The following is a 9,050-nucleotide window of genomic DNA, read 5'->3' as shown; positions in this document are numbered from 1 at the left end:
ACATTTTGAGAGTATTAGAGCAGCTGCAGGGAAAGAGACCAAGAGTGTCCATGAGCTGCCCCTCCTGTCCCAGAGCCCCTCAGGTCTATCCTTTTTATGGGCTGACTAGAGAGGGAGTGGCCAGGGCACATGGGATGGGAGCTTCTTCTTTGGAGTTTTAGGGTAACAAAAGTGGGAATTTCTTTTAGATAAGGATCCCAAAGAGCAGATCCATGAATAAGAGATGCAGGGCTCTTTAACAAAAGGTTTAACTTTTTCTGGGGATTTTTCTGGAGGCAAACAGAATTTTGACAAAAAGTGAAGCTCTCTCAGGTTTAATAATCTCAGGAATTTCCTGAGCCAGCCCATTATGGTTTAAAAGTATGGGCCTGACTCCCCTGTCACCCACGGTGGGGATTGAACCCAGGGGACTTCTACATCCAAGCTACACCCCAGCCCTATATTATTATTATTATTATTATTATTATTATTATTATTATCATTAGTGTGTGTGTGTGTTTGTGTGTGTGTTACTGGGAATGGAACCCAGGGGCATTCTACCCCCAAGCGACATCATCACCAGCCCTATTTTTTATTCTTTATTTTGAAACAGGGTCTTATTGAGTTGCAAAGGACTTCACTAAGTAGGTCCTCACTGTTCACAAACCACAATCCTCCTGTCTCAACCTCCCAAATGCTGGGATTACAAGCATGCACCACCACTCCTGGCTCTATAATATATATATTGCAGTACTGTGCTTATTATTATTTTTTTTTGCAGGTTTGGGAATGGAACCCAGGGGCATTTGACCTCTGAGCTACATCCCCTCACCCCCTGCCCTATTTTTTATTCTTTATTTTGAAACAGGGTCTCACTGAGTTGCAGAGGGCCTCACTAGGTAGCTGAGGCTGTCCACAAACCGCGATCCTCCAGTCTCAGCCTCCTGAATCCTGGGATGACAAGCGTTCGCCACCATGCCCAGCTCTATTGTTTATTTGTGAAACAGGGTCTCACTAAGTTGTGAAGGGCCTAAGAGCTGAAGCTGGCCATAAACCTGTGATCCTCCTGTCTCTGCCTCCCAAATACTAGAATTAGAAGTGTGCACCACCATGCCTGGCTGGGCCTGGCTTTTTAAAAATAAACAAGTTTGCCGGGCGTGGTGGCGCACGCTTGTAATCCCCACACTTGGGAGGCTGAGACAGGAGGATCGCACAGGTTCGAAGCCAGCCGTGCTGGCTTAAGAGACCCTGTTTCCAAATTTTAAAAAGTATAAAAATAGGTCTAGGAGTGTAGCCCGGAAGTAGAAGGGTTTCCAGGAACCCCGGCACCAAAAAAAAAAAAAAAAAAAAAAAACCACCAAAAACAAAAAACCCAAGTTCTGTTAAAACAAAACCAAGTATTTTAGATTTTAAAACCATATTTTCCTTTCTTCCCAATGTGTTTCCTTTCTACCTATAATTTTATTTTTTCTATTCTATCTAATCAGGATTACAAGCCTGTGCTATCATACTCAGCTTCTTTGTTATTTAAAAACTTTGTTTTAGGCCAGGCACGGCGGTGCACGCTTGTAATCCCTGCACTTGGGAGGCTGAGACAGGAGGATTGCACAGGTTTGAAGCCAGCCTCAGCTACTTAGTGAGGCTCTCAGCAACTTAGTGAGACCCTGTTTCCAAATAAAAGTATAAAATAGGTCTGGGAGTATAGCCTGGAGGTAGAAAAGTCCCTGGGTTCTACCCCCGGTACCACCAAAAAAACCCCCAAACACCTTTGTTTTATGTGCACACTTGTAATCTCAGCATTTGAAAGGCTGAAACAGGAGGATCACGGTTCAAGAACAGCCTCAGCTACTTATTGAGGCCCTTTGCAACCCAGTGAGATCCTGTTTCAAAATAAGAATAAAAAATAGAACTGGGTGTAACTCAAAGGTAGAATGCCCCTGGGTTCCATCCCCAGTACTGAAAAAAACAAAAAAACAAAAAAACAAAAAAACAAAAAAAACCCTGTTATGGTTTGAACTGTTATGGTTTGGGGGAACTGTCCCCAGGGACTTCTGTTAGGCTCCCGGAAACTGTTCCTGTAAACCACAGGCCCTTGTGCAGACTTAGGATAGATATATACTAGTGTAGACTCTTGCTGAAGACTTAAATGAGTTTATTATTACAAGATAGAAATGCAGGAAGAGGGAGAGCTAGAGCTTAGAGTAAAGCACCACGCCACAGAGTGACATGGTGGGATGACTGCAAAGCCACCGAGTTCAAAATACAAGACAGCTTTTTATAGATACAAAGTCCTCCATCTTGCTCTGCCACTAACCCTATGACCTCGGTGTGAGTCCGCCCCTTAACTTCCTGCCTAACTGCTGGTTTCTTTGCTAAGACCAGAATGATTTACACGTGGTATCTGCTCCCCTTTCACAAAGGTCAGTACTGGACTGGCTCGCATACTCTTGGGGAATTCTTAGCATCTTGCTGGATATCATTTATTATGCAAACCTGTTTTTAGAATGTGGAAGTCCTAGCCGGGCATGGCGGCGGCGCACGCTTGTGATCCCCACTTGGGAGGCTGAGACAGGAGGATCACGCAGGTTCAAAGCCAGCCTCAGCTAGCTTAAGAAACCCTGTTTCCAAATAAAATATAAAATGGGTCTGGGAGTGTAGCCCAGAGGTAAAGGCCCCTGGGTTCCATCCCCAGTACCACCAAAAAACAAAAATAAACAAAAAAAAAAGAATGTGGAAGTCCTAGGTCCCAACTCCTCTATCCACTTGCTAATTACTTTTAGGGAAGCTACTTTGCATTATAACAGCTACCTGAGTGCCTTGCGGTAACCAGGCCCTAACTGCCCTTCTCTTTTACAGATCTGAACTCCATTTTCTATAAACCAATTTTTGAAATATATATTAATAACCAATACTTCTTTTTCCAATCTTTTTAGGCTATTTCCTAATCCTGGTACATTTCCCCCTCTTTCTAGAACTTCTTGATACCTGTCAGGCCAAAGGTAAACGTAGGAAATACATTTTGATTTTTACTTTTTTTTTTTTTTTTTTGCGGGTCTGGGGATGGAACCCAGGGCATGCGAACTCCGAGCTACACCTCCTGCCCTATTTTTTATTCTTTATTTTGAAACCGGGTCTGAGTTGCAGAGGGCCTCACTAAGTAGCTGAGGCTGTCGGCAAACCACGATCCTCCGGTGTCAGCCTCTCAAATGCTGGGATTACAAGCGTGCGCCACCACTCCCAGCATTTTACAATTCTTATTAACAATTAACATAAGCTCAACTCCCCTCAATTCCCCCCCCCCTTATTTTTTACTACATGCATGTACCCATAGCAAAGGATAAGGACACCAACTCCGTCTAACTTCTTCAAGCTGAACAGGGATGATGTAGGGAGGCCCCAGCTTTATTGTACAAGCGTGCAGCTTGGCATTGAGGGAGTCAGTGGGTAGTGTCTTACATCTCTATGGCCATCCAAAGGGCTTCAATAAATGTTCATATCTGGTTCCGTTTGTAGCACCATCTGAAGTTTGAAAGCTTCAAGCCTAGGAGAAACAAAACTCACAATACAGTTTAATTCGCATATAGGCACCTAACATGAATCCAGGGATGGCTACTGAGGTGAGAGATAACCCTGCAACAAAGCCTGAGGACCAAAGATGTAAATTATATGTAAAACTTGCTGATACGCTGCCAATTGGGTAATATAGTCTGTTAATACTTGAGATTCTGTATCTATGACTATCTCCTGAGTCAGAAAAGATCTCCCATACAACTTTCAAAGGGAGTGAGATTTCAAGCTGCCAATCTTCACCTGAATATGTGCCTCTAGATTGCTTGCCTGGTGGACTTAACACGCTATTTTGGGGATTAATTCTGAGGCAAATTTCACATCCCTGTATGATATGACTCATAGTCTCCTGTAGTTGTTCTCCAGTAAACAACCTTGAAGCCAGTTTTTTTGGTTTTTTTTTTTTTTCTTTTTTTGGTGGTACTGGGGGTGGAACCCAGGGGCTTTCTACCTCCCTCCGGGCTACACTCCCAGACCTATTTGGAAACAGGGTCTCACTAAGTTGCTGAGAGCCTCACTAGGTAGCTGAGGCTGCTTTGAACCTGTGCGATCCTCCTGTCTCAGCCTCCCAAGCGCGGGGATTACAAACCGTGTGCCACCACGCCCGGCTGAAGCCAGTTTTAAAGAATTCTCTCTCCCCAAGTGATGCATCTGGTGAAGTTTTAAGTGTTTTTCATTGCAGACTTTGGGTGTCCAGACTTTGTCAGAAGTAACCCACCAGTAGTCTACAGTTGGTTCCTGACATTATATCTCCTTTTTAACAGAGGAGCTGGAATCTCTAATGTAACTAAGAACGGGAGAATTGGGGGTCACCCCAGAAGCAGGCTGAATATTGTGTAAAAGAGTGTTCTAAGGGCCTGCTGGAGATGCCCTGAACTGTTACTTTAAGAGAGGATCTTGAGGCGGGCATGGTGGCGCACGCTTGTAATCCCAGCATTCGGGAGGCTGAGACCAAAGGATTGCGGTTTGTGGACAACCTCAGCTACTTAGTGAGAACCTGCTTCAAAATAAAGAATAAAAAACAGGTCAGGGGGTGTAGCTCAGAGGTCAAATGCCTCTGGGTTCCATCTCCAGACCCACAAAAAAAAAAAAAAAAAAAAAAAAAAAAAGGAGAGAGAGAAGATCTTGGACCAGGAGAATACCGTGAGGCAGAGAACCTGGTGCCTGTATCCACTAGGAACCGGACAGCTTGTGAGCCCCTGTTAAAGTTACCAAGGTTCCTCTGTCTTTACCCAGGTGTTAGGAGCCTGGAGAGACAGCCCTGGGGCCCATTAATGGGAACCTGGATCTGGAGACCCCAGGTTCCTGCAGACCTGGGGACACTCAGACTTCCAGTGGTCCCCCTTGCACCGTGGGCAGGGCTCTGGAGGGTGTTTGTAGCCTTTTGGGGGAGGACACTGGTTTTTTAAATATCCTGGCTTTCCACACCTGAAGCAGACCTGAGCTGGCGAGAAAGGTGTTTTAAAAGGTATGCCAGGTCGGGCGTGGTGGCGCACGCTTGTAATCCCAGTGCTTGGGAGGCTGAGACAGGAGGATCACAGGTTCAAAGCCAGCCTCAGCCCTCCGCAACTTAGTAAAACCCTGATTCAAAAATAAAAATAAAGCCATGTGTGGTGGAGCACACTTATAATTCCAGCATTTGAGAGGCTGAGACAGGAGGATCGCAGTTCACGGACAGCCTCAGCTACTTAGGCCCTCCGCAACTCACTGAGACCCTGTTTCAAAATATATAATAAAAAATAGGGCTGGGGTGTAGCTAGAAGATAGAATGCCCCTGAGTTCAATTCCTAGTATAAAAAAAAAAAAGTCAGAGAGTAAGTCAACAGGGTCTGAGGAAGTTGCAAGTGATTTGAAAAGGATAAGCTATATAAAAAAAGTTTAAATATGTAATAAGATTGGCTCACATTAAATGTGTTGATTATATGTATGCAATAATAATAATAATAATAATAATAATAATAATCTTTTTTTGCGGTACTGGGGATGGAACCCAGGGGTGTTCTACTTCCAAGCAACACCCCCAGTCCTATTTTTTATTCTTTATTTTGAAACAGTTTCATTGCATTGCAAAGGGCCTCACTAAGTAGCTGAGGCTGTCTGTGAACCACAATCCTTCTCTTTCAGCCTCTCAAATGCTGGGATTAGAAGTGTGTGTGCCACCACACCCAGCTCCAAATTTTATTTTTCAAACTGATGCAAAATATTTATTTCAAGTTAGTTATTTTATGCTGTAGTTTTCCCCTTCAACAGATGTGTGGTAACCACATCTTTTAAATCTATAAATAATGTTATCAAAATAATCTTTTTATCTTTTTTTTTTTTGGTGGTGGTACTGGGGGTGGAACCCAGAGACTTTCTACCTCCGAGCTATACTCCCAGACCTATTTTATACTTTATTTGGAAACAGGGTCTTACTAAGTTGCTGAGAGCCTCACTAAGTAGCTGAAGCTGGCTTCAAACCTGTGCAATCCTGACCAGCCTCCCAAGTGCGGGGATTACAAGCATATGCCACCACGCCCGGTTTAATAATAATCTTAATCTCTTTTTTTGTGGTATTTGGGATGAAACCCAGGGGCATTCTACCTCCAAGCAACACCCCCAGCCCTATTTTTATTCTTTATTTTGCAACAGGGTGTCACTGAGTTGCAAAGGGCCTCACTATGTAGCTGAGGCTGGCTTCGAACATGTGCAATCCTCCTGTCTCAGCCTCCCAAATGCTGGGATTACAAGTGTGCATCACCACCCCTGGCTAATAACCTTAATCTTTGAAATCTCACAATAGATATATTTTACAATTCACCCTGAATATCAAGGCTGCAAGAATAACACAACAGTTTCTATATCCAAATATTTTGCAGCTGTACCCAAAAAGAAAATTAAAATAAAAAACTACATATACTTTGTTAAGGGCTAATGTTACATGAGCAGACAAAAAGAAAAACATATATACAAAGTATTAGCACTAGTTTAATACAATTAGACTTCAATAGTCGTTTGGTCGTTGACAATGATTGCTTGAGCACAGGGCGAGTGTCCCTAGGGCTGGTGGAAGGCTGTCGATGCAGACCAGGGTCCCCTCCTCAGCACCACCGGCTCCCACCTGTGCATCACCCCATGTGTACCGTGTGGGGGTGTTTTAAAAATCTTCCTCACCACACACATTAAGCAGATGACAGGGAAGAAGAACAACAAAAGCTCTAACAAGGCAATTGCTGTCTTTGGCATATGATTATTTCCCTTGTGCGGGAAGTATACAATTAGGAAAGTATTCAACATTAGGAAAGGAGCCGGGCGTGGTGGCGCACACTTGTAATCCCAGTACTTGGGAGGCTGAGAATGGGAAGATCATGGTTCGCAGCCAGCCTCAGCTACTTAGTGAGGCTCTCTGCAACTTAGTGAGACCCTGTTTCCAAATAAAGAATAAAAAGTTTTTAAAAAGTTCTGTGGGTTTTCACTTTTCAGGGATGAATACTCAGGAGTGAAATTTTGGATTATATGTTAACTGTATGTTTAGTCTTTCCTTTTTCTTTCTTTCTTTTCCTTCTAGAGGCTGAACATGGAGGCATTCTACATGTGAGCTACATTTTCCGCCCTATTTTTATTTTTTATTTTGAGACAGGGTCTCACTAAATTGCAGAAGGTCTGCTAAATTTTCTTTTTTTATTTTTTATTGGTGCACTGTATTCATACATCATAGTGGGATACAAAAAACTTTTTTGTAGACATACATGCACACATCGCCCAGTCAGCCCCCACCCGATCCCCATCCTATTCCCTCCCCATCCCTCCTTCCCATGCTTGGCTTAGTGGTTGACATCTAGTATTATAGCAATTTATCCAAAATTAACAATGATAATCTCACATAACAGTTTCATACCAAGCTTTTGATAACTTAAAGATAACATTATAATATTTCTTTTTGCCTTCTTTCTTACCAGAGAATATTTTTTTCTTTTTTTTTTAGGTGAAACTATCATATATTTATATATTTATTTTTGAGGAAAAAATCTATCCTAATATGGAATATGGACTCTAGATACCCAAAACAATCTTGAAATAGAACAAAGCTAGAAGATATATATTTTCTAATTTAAAACCATATAAAGCTACAATAATTGAAACAGTGTAGTACTGTTCTAAAGGCAGATATATAAACCATTGGAGTTAAATAAAAGCCTAGAGATATATTATTCCATATATTGTCAAGTTATTTTTGACAAGGTTTCCACGAACATTTGGTGGAGGAAATAATAATATTTTAACTAAATATTGTTGAAAAATAATAATTACATGAAAAAGAATAAAATTGGACCCTTACCTAACACCATATACAAATGTTAACTCAAAATAGGCAAAAGACCTAAATATAAATCTTAAGACTATAAACTTTTAGAAGAAAATCTGGGTCATAAAACCTCACAACATTGAAATTGGCAGTGATTTCTTGGATATGATTTCAATGGCACAGGCAACAGAAGGGTAAACCAACTCCCTAAAAAATAAAAAAAATATATTGTATATCCAAAGACAATGTAAACAGAGTTAAAAGTTACTGATAGAATGGGATAAAATATTTCCAAATGCTATATCTGAAGGTATATTAATATTCTAACTAGAAATCCTAAAAATGAACAATAAAAGCAAACAATACAATTTAGAGATAGGTATAAGACTAACATAAATAATGAATCTCCACAGATAACCAATCTTAGTTGTCTGTTGGATGGAAATTCTTGTTTCTCTGGTTCTGGCGTGTGTTACCTAATTCTTCTTTGTAGTTAATCTCTTTGAGTATTTTCTCTAGTGCTGGTTTTGAAGACATAAATTCCTTCAGTTTCTGTTTGTCATGGAAGCTTCTTATTTCTCCATCTAATTTGATAGAAAGTTTTGCTGGGTAGGAAATTTTTGGCTGGAAGTTGTTTTCTTTCAGAGTTTGGAATATGTTACTCCAAGCCCTTCTGGCTCTCATGACTTGGTTTGGGAAGTCTGGAGTGATTCTAATTGGTTTGCCTCTGAATGTCACTTGGCCCTTTGTTTCTGTTGCCTTTAAGATCCTCTGCTTGGCTTCCACATTGGTCATTTTGACAATTATGTGGCGTGGGGATCCTCTTCTCCGATCCTTTCTAAAGGGAGTTCTATAAGTTTCCTGGACCTGTGTATCGACCTCTTGCTCTATGTTCGGAAAATTTTCTGCTATTACTTCCTTGAAGATATTGTTGATAACTTTGGTTTCACCTTCTTTTCCCTCCTCTATTCCAATTATTCTTAGGTTAGCTCTCTTAAAATGGGCCCATATTTCTTCAATGTCAGATTCCTGCTGTCGGATATTTTTTACTAGATTAGAAACTATGCATTCATTTTTGGATTGCTCTTCTTCTAAGAGCGAGATTCTATTCTCCATGTGGTCTAATCGGTTGTTTGTACTTTGAATTGAGGCCTTTACTTCATTAATTGCATCCTTTATCTCTTTTTGGCTCTCTCTGAATTCTTTTCGAAACACCTCT

The sequence above is a fragment of the Muscardinus avellanarius genome (genome assembly GCF_963383645.1).
Source record: "Muscardinus avellanarius genome assembly, chromosome: 19".
NCBI lineage: Eukaryota > Metazoa > Chordata > Mammalia > Rodentia > Gliridae > Muscardinus > Muscardinus avellanarius.
Note: the sequence above shows the minus strand (reverse complement) of the source record.